The sequence below is a fragment of the Parasteatoda tepidariorum genome, unplaced genomic scaffold, assembly GCF_043381705.1.
Source record: "Parasteatoda tepidariorum isolate YZ-2023 unplaced genomic scaffold, CAS_Ptep_4.0 HiC_scaffold_57485, whole genome shotgun sequence".
Taxonomy (NCBI): domain Eukaryota; kingdom Metazoa; phylum Arthropoda; class Arachnida; order Araneae; family Theridiidae; genus Parasteatoda; species Parasteatoda tepidariorum.
The window spans coordinates 220,075-227,366 of record NW_027261827.1 but is presented as its reverse complement, the minus strand read 5'-3'; the positions used below and the strand labels follow the sequence as shown (position 1 = coordinate 227,366).

The 7,292-nt window shown below is 30.7% G+C and overlaps 1 protein-coding gene across 2 annotated transcripts in view; it reads left to right on the top strand.

Moving 5' to 3' along the window:
* LOC122272664 (epidermal growth factor receptor substrate 15-like) overlaps positions 1-6,307 on the top strand; it is a 75,248-nt gene extending 68,941 nt beyond the window's left edge. For both annotated transcript variants that reach the window (XR_011636002.1, XM_071176945.1), the window contains one exon: positions 6,234-6,307. The gene's annotated coding sequence lies outside the window, so the exon portion shown is untranslated. The remainder of the gene's footprint in view (positions 1-6,233) is intronic.
* The last annotated feature ends 985 nt before the right edge of the window (positions 6,308-7,292 follow it).

Here is a 7,292-nt window from a genome sequence, read left to right as displayed (position 1 = left end):
ATTTTTCTAAGGAATTCATGTTAATTTTTAATGTATGACACCATGGAATTGCTTATTTGCAAGAAGAAAAACAATTAAATAATCTAAACAAAAAAAAAGTATGGGGTTATATAAGAATTCCTTAAGTATTCTAATTTCGAATAAGAAAAAAAATAGATTTTTATTTAGTGTTTTTCTATAGAATATGCAATGAGAAGTTTGACAATTTGGCCTCTGCGAATACTGAATATCTCTTAAAATAATAGGACTAATTCAAAGTAAACAACATTATTTAAAAAAATTTCTTAAGATATTGGTTTAAAGAAAAAAATATCAATGAGTTTTATAAAGAGCACTGTTTGGATAAAATAAAGTATAAAATGGCTCTATATTGAAATGTAAATAAACATAAAAATTTATTGGTGTGTAATCACCCGGAGTTATTTTCTTTTGCTTAATGAAAATATATTAAACAGTACTTACCCAAGGTTTTTTTGGATCACTCAGTATTTTTTTCAAGTTAGTACTTCATGGTTGAAAAAGGCATAAATTATATAAATTGAAATTCAGCCCAACAGAGTTGGATATTTGGTTTGAAATTGATGTATGGTATTTTAGTGTGGAAAGGCGATACAAATATGACTTGTTAAAAGTACGGAATTTGTTTCTTCAATTGTTCTATCTTGCAATCATTAAAAGATTCAAATAATTTTTTTCATTGATTTTTTTATTGTTTTAAATTCCGACGTTTTAGTTTTCAGATTGCTGTTTAGATGCTTAAAACTAATGCTAAATATTGACTCTACAAAGTCTGTTGTTATAAATTCAATTTATATTAATAAATAAATTTCAAATTTTAAAACAAAAAAGTATGGGATAAATTTATTCATAGGAAGAGTCATAAAAAAATGAATTTACATGTGGTTAACAAGCTAATGTTATTTTAGTTTCCAAATAAACATGTGAGAGAGATTTAACATTGATTGTGTAGTCTCAAGTCGTGTAAGTCTCATGTTTGTGGTTATCGTATGACTTAGTTGTCTCAGGTCGTGATATTCTGAAGTCTTGGATATTCTAAATACTTGGAAGTCTAATTCTGTGGTAGTCTCAGGTATTCTCTGGTGGTATTCTCAAGTTGGTCTCAGGTTGTGTTCTCTGGTCGAATCAGTCTCAGTTTGTGTTAGTCTCAAGTTACGGTAGTTTCAAGTTACGGTAGTCTCAATGCGTAGTAGTCTCAAAGCGTGGAAGTCTCTAGTCTTGTTACTCTCACTACGTGTCTAGTAAAATATCAAGGTAGTCTCAAATCGATATATAGTTCTTATCAAATTTTGCAACTCATGTCTGGTAAGGCCAATGCCCTATCCGTAGATCAAGTCACCTTTTTTGACAGCCTGTTGCATGGACACCAATGCATTTTATAACAGCAGAAAAAAAGTTTTAGTATTTTTCAGAAGTAATAAATTCCTTTCTTCGTATATTGCTCACTTAAGCGGTAGATTTTCTTAAAAAACATTTTCGTCGTAATAGCGGTAAAATAGTAATTTTTAAATTGTTATATAAATATTTTTGGAATCTTCAATGGCAGAATTTTGTCAGCAACTTGCCTTAATAATGAATTTCTTATTACATGCCGAACTTGTTGAATCGAACTTTTACTGTACTTAACACTTTATATACCAATTTATTAAAAAAATTATCAAAAGAGTGAGAAATGTTTTTGTCCCATTAAATATAGTATATTTTGCACTTTGACAAATGCTTTTTTAAAAGAATTAAATTTTATTTTCCTATTTTTCATAAAATTCTTAATATGGATTTTACAACTCTTAATAAAATTTTAATTTAAGTCAAGCATTTAATACTTTGTTTCTTAACCACTTGAAAATATTAATGAATCAGTAAGAAAATAGGAAAGACTTGCTTGCAAAATTGACCTTGATAGAAAGCTGAGAATTGAGGAATGAAATTGAGGAATAATAAAATGGCTTCCTAGAACGACTTACCAACATATAAATGGTTACATTGATGTTAAATTTCAAGTAATCGTGTGTTGACTACTAGTAATAGTAAACGTAAAGTCATATTACAGGGGCAGGCAAGTTTAAATGGGATATTTTGTTCCGTTTCAATGCTTTATAGAAATATTATTAGTTCAACTTAAAAGTCTGATCGGTACATAAAGGGTTATACAGTGTCAAAGATTTATAAATATAATTTTTCGAATGATTTGTATTGATATATTCATAACTTCATTGAAATCTTATTACTTTTTTTGAGTTTTATCCTTCAGATTCTTGTCTTTATGATGAGGATGGCATATAATTGGTAGGTATTTTACGATGCCCCATAGTTCTGGTAATAATATGATTTGCTGATTCTTTTCTGATAAAGGGGGGGGGATTATAAGCAATGCTAGCTTACGACATTGGAATAGGCTACGGCAGGAAAAATTCATATTTGAAGTATCTAAGTCATAAATTGCAATTTCTAAGTAAAACTAGTTTTGGTGGTACAATTAACAAGTTGATTAACGAAAACAAATTATGGGCCTGATGATTTCTTACAATGAAATTAAAATTCAACCCTTCTAATCATAAAGAAAACTAAACATTGCTTTTTCCGCAACTCTTTGGTAGGTAAAATAACATATACTTGGGCTAACAATTTCATACAAAGCGTAAACGTCCGCTCTTAAAATTCAAACTTGTTTCTAGTTAAGACACTTTAATTAAGATAATTACTTGAGATAATTACACAACATATGTGTAGACATAAAAGTGTAAATAATGTTTTGGTAGAATTTTTTTTTATATCGTATTACTCAATGTTTAAAAATTTATTTTTTCTGTAACTTACCTGTAGAAGTCTTAAGCGTCCTGTAGAAGTCTTAAGCGTCCACGGTGAGAATTTTAATTTTTAAAGATTGGTAACAAGGTTCTAACTTTTTCCTACGTCATCAAGTCGCCACATTTTTTGCTTTCTTTTTTTGTGGCTTCTCTTACAAAACTTTTGGGCGAACTATTTGCAATAATTAGCTAACGTTTCACAGATAAATTCAAACTTGGGGTTTCGATCACAAATTTAACCAAAAGTAAATTTTGCTTAAACTTTTTATGATTTTTCAGCTGAGTGAAATATTGCAAAATTAGCAAATAATTGTTATCAGCCAGTGGCATTTTTATAGGGGCCACAAAAATTAGAAATTTAAAACAATAGCCAAAGCTATCCATATTATTTATGTAAAGCATTTCTCAAAATATCAATTACACTACACGATTCATTTCTCAGATGGAGGGGAAAAAAATTCTGTACCTCTTTAAGCAGTTTTGTTTAAAATTTAAGCATAGTATAAATAATGTTTTTATCTTATAAAATTTAGTGCTTATTGTTTTAAACCAGTAATGCTGGATAAAATTTGTTAGTTTAAACAAAACTCATATTATTGGGATTAATATAACGCGATATAATTTATTGAATTATTTTTTTTAACATCCATAGATTAAAATCCAATGTGAAATTTATTTGATTTCGAAATGAATCTTTGATAACGAAATTCAGTTCCCCTGAAATACTGCTCTAGTGTGAAATAAAATTGTTCAGAGTTTCATTATTCAAAAATGAAAAATACGTACAATCCTAACTGACATGAAACTTTTAAATAGATTATTGCAAATAAAACATCTAAGAGAAAAAAAGGTGATCAGAAATCCATATTACTGTACAAACTCAACAAATTCCAGATATGCGAAAGTTTCGTGAACTCGAAAACTGTAAATCTCAATTTTTTTTTAACATTACTCAATCTTTTGCAGAAAACAAAATGCTGCGTCTTACACGAAACAAATTATGGCAATCAACGCTTATAAAAAATTTTAAAGATAAGGAGAGAAAAACTACAATAGTTGTCCCCAAATATTAAGCGAATTAAAAGAACTAGTGGGCTGCGCCCCCTGCTCGCTAGAGCTCGCCATCCCCGGAAAATTGCTACGCAATCTTATATGGTTTGCTTCGCAAACCAATCTCGCTTCGCTCGCTACTAACTTAGGTACATTGAATTGCAAATACACAAAATTCTAAAAATTCAATACAATCATTCAAATCCATATAACAACTTTTTTAAAAAAAAAAAAATTACATCTTTTGAGTAAATACTAAGTCATTAAAATAAATTTGAATTCAAATAAATGACATGTAATTCGTTAAACCTATTAGAAATGTGCCTAAAGCGTAATCCTAAAGCGTAACAGCACGACTGAGACTCATTTTTCAATAAGTAACTAATAACAATAATAAAACAAATAAATTCGTGACATAAATCAAAAATCGTCAAATAAATTCGTAATATATAAATTCGTGAAAAAAAGCGCTTTCGACACAATACTAAAGTAGAAATCTATCGACAAAGACTACTCACTTCTGCCTAGCTTAAGGTTATTTCACTTTCCATTTTTAAAAGCGCTATATGTTGAGCCACCTCATCTAGATTTGGCATGTGACATTTTTAGCGTTAATCATTGGTCGATTTTCTAGTGTTGCCATTCGGGGAGTTGTAATGAAGCTTTTTTTGTCGCCGTGTAAGAGAAATATATATATAGATTAAAAATATTAAGTGGAGGTGAAAAAGTAAGAAGAATATGGAAATACCTTACTTAATTTTCAACTATATTTATTAAATGTTTTGAGTAAATTATCATCCTTTCATGTTAGCTTACATAATATACTAAAAAACACTGCAATTAAAAAAAAGTTTACATTTATAGAAAAAAGGAAATTACGAAATAAAAAAACGCAAGAAATAGAAAAAAATATATATCAGAATCACCACTTATAGCAAAATAATAAAGATACCGAGGAATAAAACAAAAACAATATAAAACAGGTCTAAAAACGATACTAACAGTGTTTTTGACAGTTATGAATGAAGCGAAAGAGGAAAATAGACCGTTTTGAATTCAAAAGCAAAATTTTATTTCTACGTATTATCTAGGAAAAAATGGAGATAAAAAAATTAAATCATCAGTAATGCTCTTAAAAAATAACGCGTCGTAATAAAAAGGTCGATAAAAGAAAAAACTTCAAATAAAGAATAGCAAAAAAAAAAAAAAGTTCCGAAATCTCAATTATTCAGATTACCGCAATTTCGGGAACAAATACCACATCCTTGTATAAACAAAGATTTAAAAAAAATTATAGAAAAATAAAAAACGGAGAAAAAAATAATTTTTAATTCTTAAAGCAAAACTTAAAAGCCGAAAACTTTAGAACGATGCGATGATAGAAAAGTCTATCAAAAAAACACTTAAAAATGCACCTGAATAAAATTGCCATTAAAAACAATAATTTAGAATTTAATTCTAATAAAAAAAAAATTTTAATTTTCAAAAGAAACCTTTATCACTGTAAATATCTTTTTTTTCGTTTTGCTGCAAGTGGAAAAGATAAAAAAGTTTTATTCGTCATTAAAATCTTATTAGTCATCTTGTAACGTCTGCGAACGGAAGAATGCGTACCATGTCGAAGCGGTCGTGAGTTCAATCCCCAACGGCTGTCCCCGTGCAGTAAATGGTGACTGGTGCACGTTAAATCTGACAGGTCACAAAATCCTCCATGTATCCTTAGCAAATCATACTTCTAGGGGAACTGAATTGGAAATAGATCGTTCTCTGGTTCAGGTCAAAATTATGATCTGTGGATGTATGAATGGGTCCACCCTTCAAACGGGCTGCGACGTGTGTGTCTGAAGTCGCATTCTTGGTCATAGATGGAGCTACTGAAAAACAAGAAACGCACCCTCTGCTTTATTGATTGCTGCTGAATTTGATTTGCTTCACCTAGCGGGTTTGCTGGTATGGGCAAGTGACATTAGAAACAACAACGAGAATGCGTGGAATGAAAGTTTCGGTGAAAATAGCATCTTTCTTGCGTAATACAAGGAGACGAAATCACTGATTTTGGAGCACATGGCGCAATTTTGGCGGAAAAAAGTAGTGTCAGTTGGCGAATGGCAGGCATTTGCTTAATCGCCATTTTTTATATATTTTATTCTTCTTGTTGCCGGTGGTGACTGATTACTTATCTTTGTGTTTAGAGGGCTAAGGTATGGGGAAGAATTGGAGGCATTGAACAGTGTTGTTATAAAATTTTTCTTCGAACAAATAAATAGTGACCACATATTCATATGCGTCGCAAATTTATTATTATTTTACAAAGCTGATATTTTATTCATATCTAATTGATTACTTTGCATTTTATAGGACAGGATGTTGTCTTTATGATGGAGAATAGTAATTTGTGATTCGTCATAGCTCTGGTACGTAACTCACGCTACGTAAGTACTTTTTTTGGTATTAGAATATTATATTGCAGCAAAGTAATTTTGTTTAAACAAATAAAAATTATTAACCGAATATTTATATGGACACCTTAATTAACATTTCAAAAAAAAAGATTAGTTTTGTTAATTAACTAGCATTGTTTAGCATCAAATGAAATGGCGTCTTGGGGACGATTGTAGCAATAAGTAAAGAGACGATTGTAACAGCTGAAAATAAATAATCTTATGTTTACAAACCATTACTTAACTCTTTAAGAACCACCAAATCCCGCAGTGGACTGATCGTTAAGACACGGTTCCCAGCACATCACCGAAGTCAAGCATCACTGGCTGTGGTCAGTGTGCGGGTGGGTGACCACTTGGATCAGTCTGCGTAGGGACCGAGGGTGTGCGGTATTGGTCCTCGTTAAATTGTGCTACCGTAAAGTGCTCGACTTCGCGCGCAGGCCGTCGGGCTACCGAAGCGGGGGTGCCATCCCCTCCGCAGAGGATCAAAATTGTGATGGAATGTCTTTGGATCTTCTTCCGGGGTGCTTTCCAGACCGTCGCCAATAGCCCATTGTCCAGCTCCAGTGCGACGTAAATTAACAACAACAACAACAATAAGAACCACCAATGGTTCCCTATATCATTTATATTATGTTGCTTGTGCATTATTTTATTTGTCACCTTTCGCAGCATAAATAAAAAAAATTAACCACTTAAAGTTAAAAGTTTTACCCTTTGGATCTCTGCTCATAATAATTTTTACTCCTAAAATATCACTACTATTTTGATCAATAAAAAATATATGATAATATGTATAATTAACAATGTTTTAGTTGAATTTATGAACTGTTACAATTGACCCCGTAAGTGGGGACAATTGTAACAAGTGCACGACTGTCAAAAATTGTTAATAACTAATACAATAACATTTAAAATAAGGTTTTTTTTTCTAGTACAGGATAGTCTACTTTATTCGTCTGTCAATTAATAC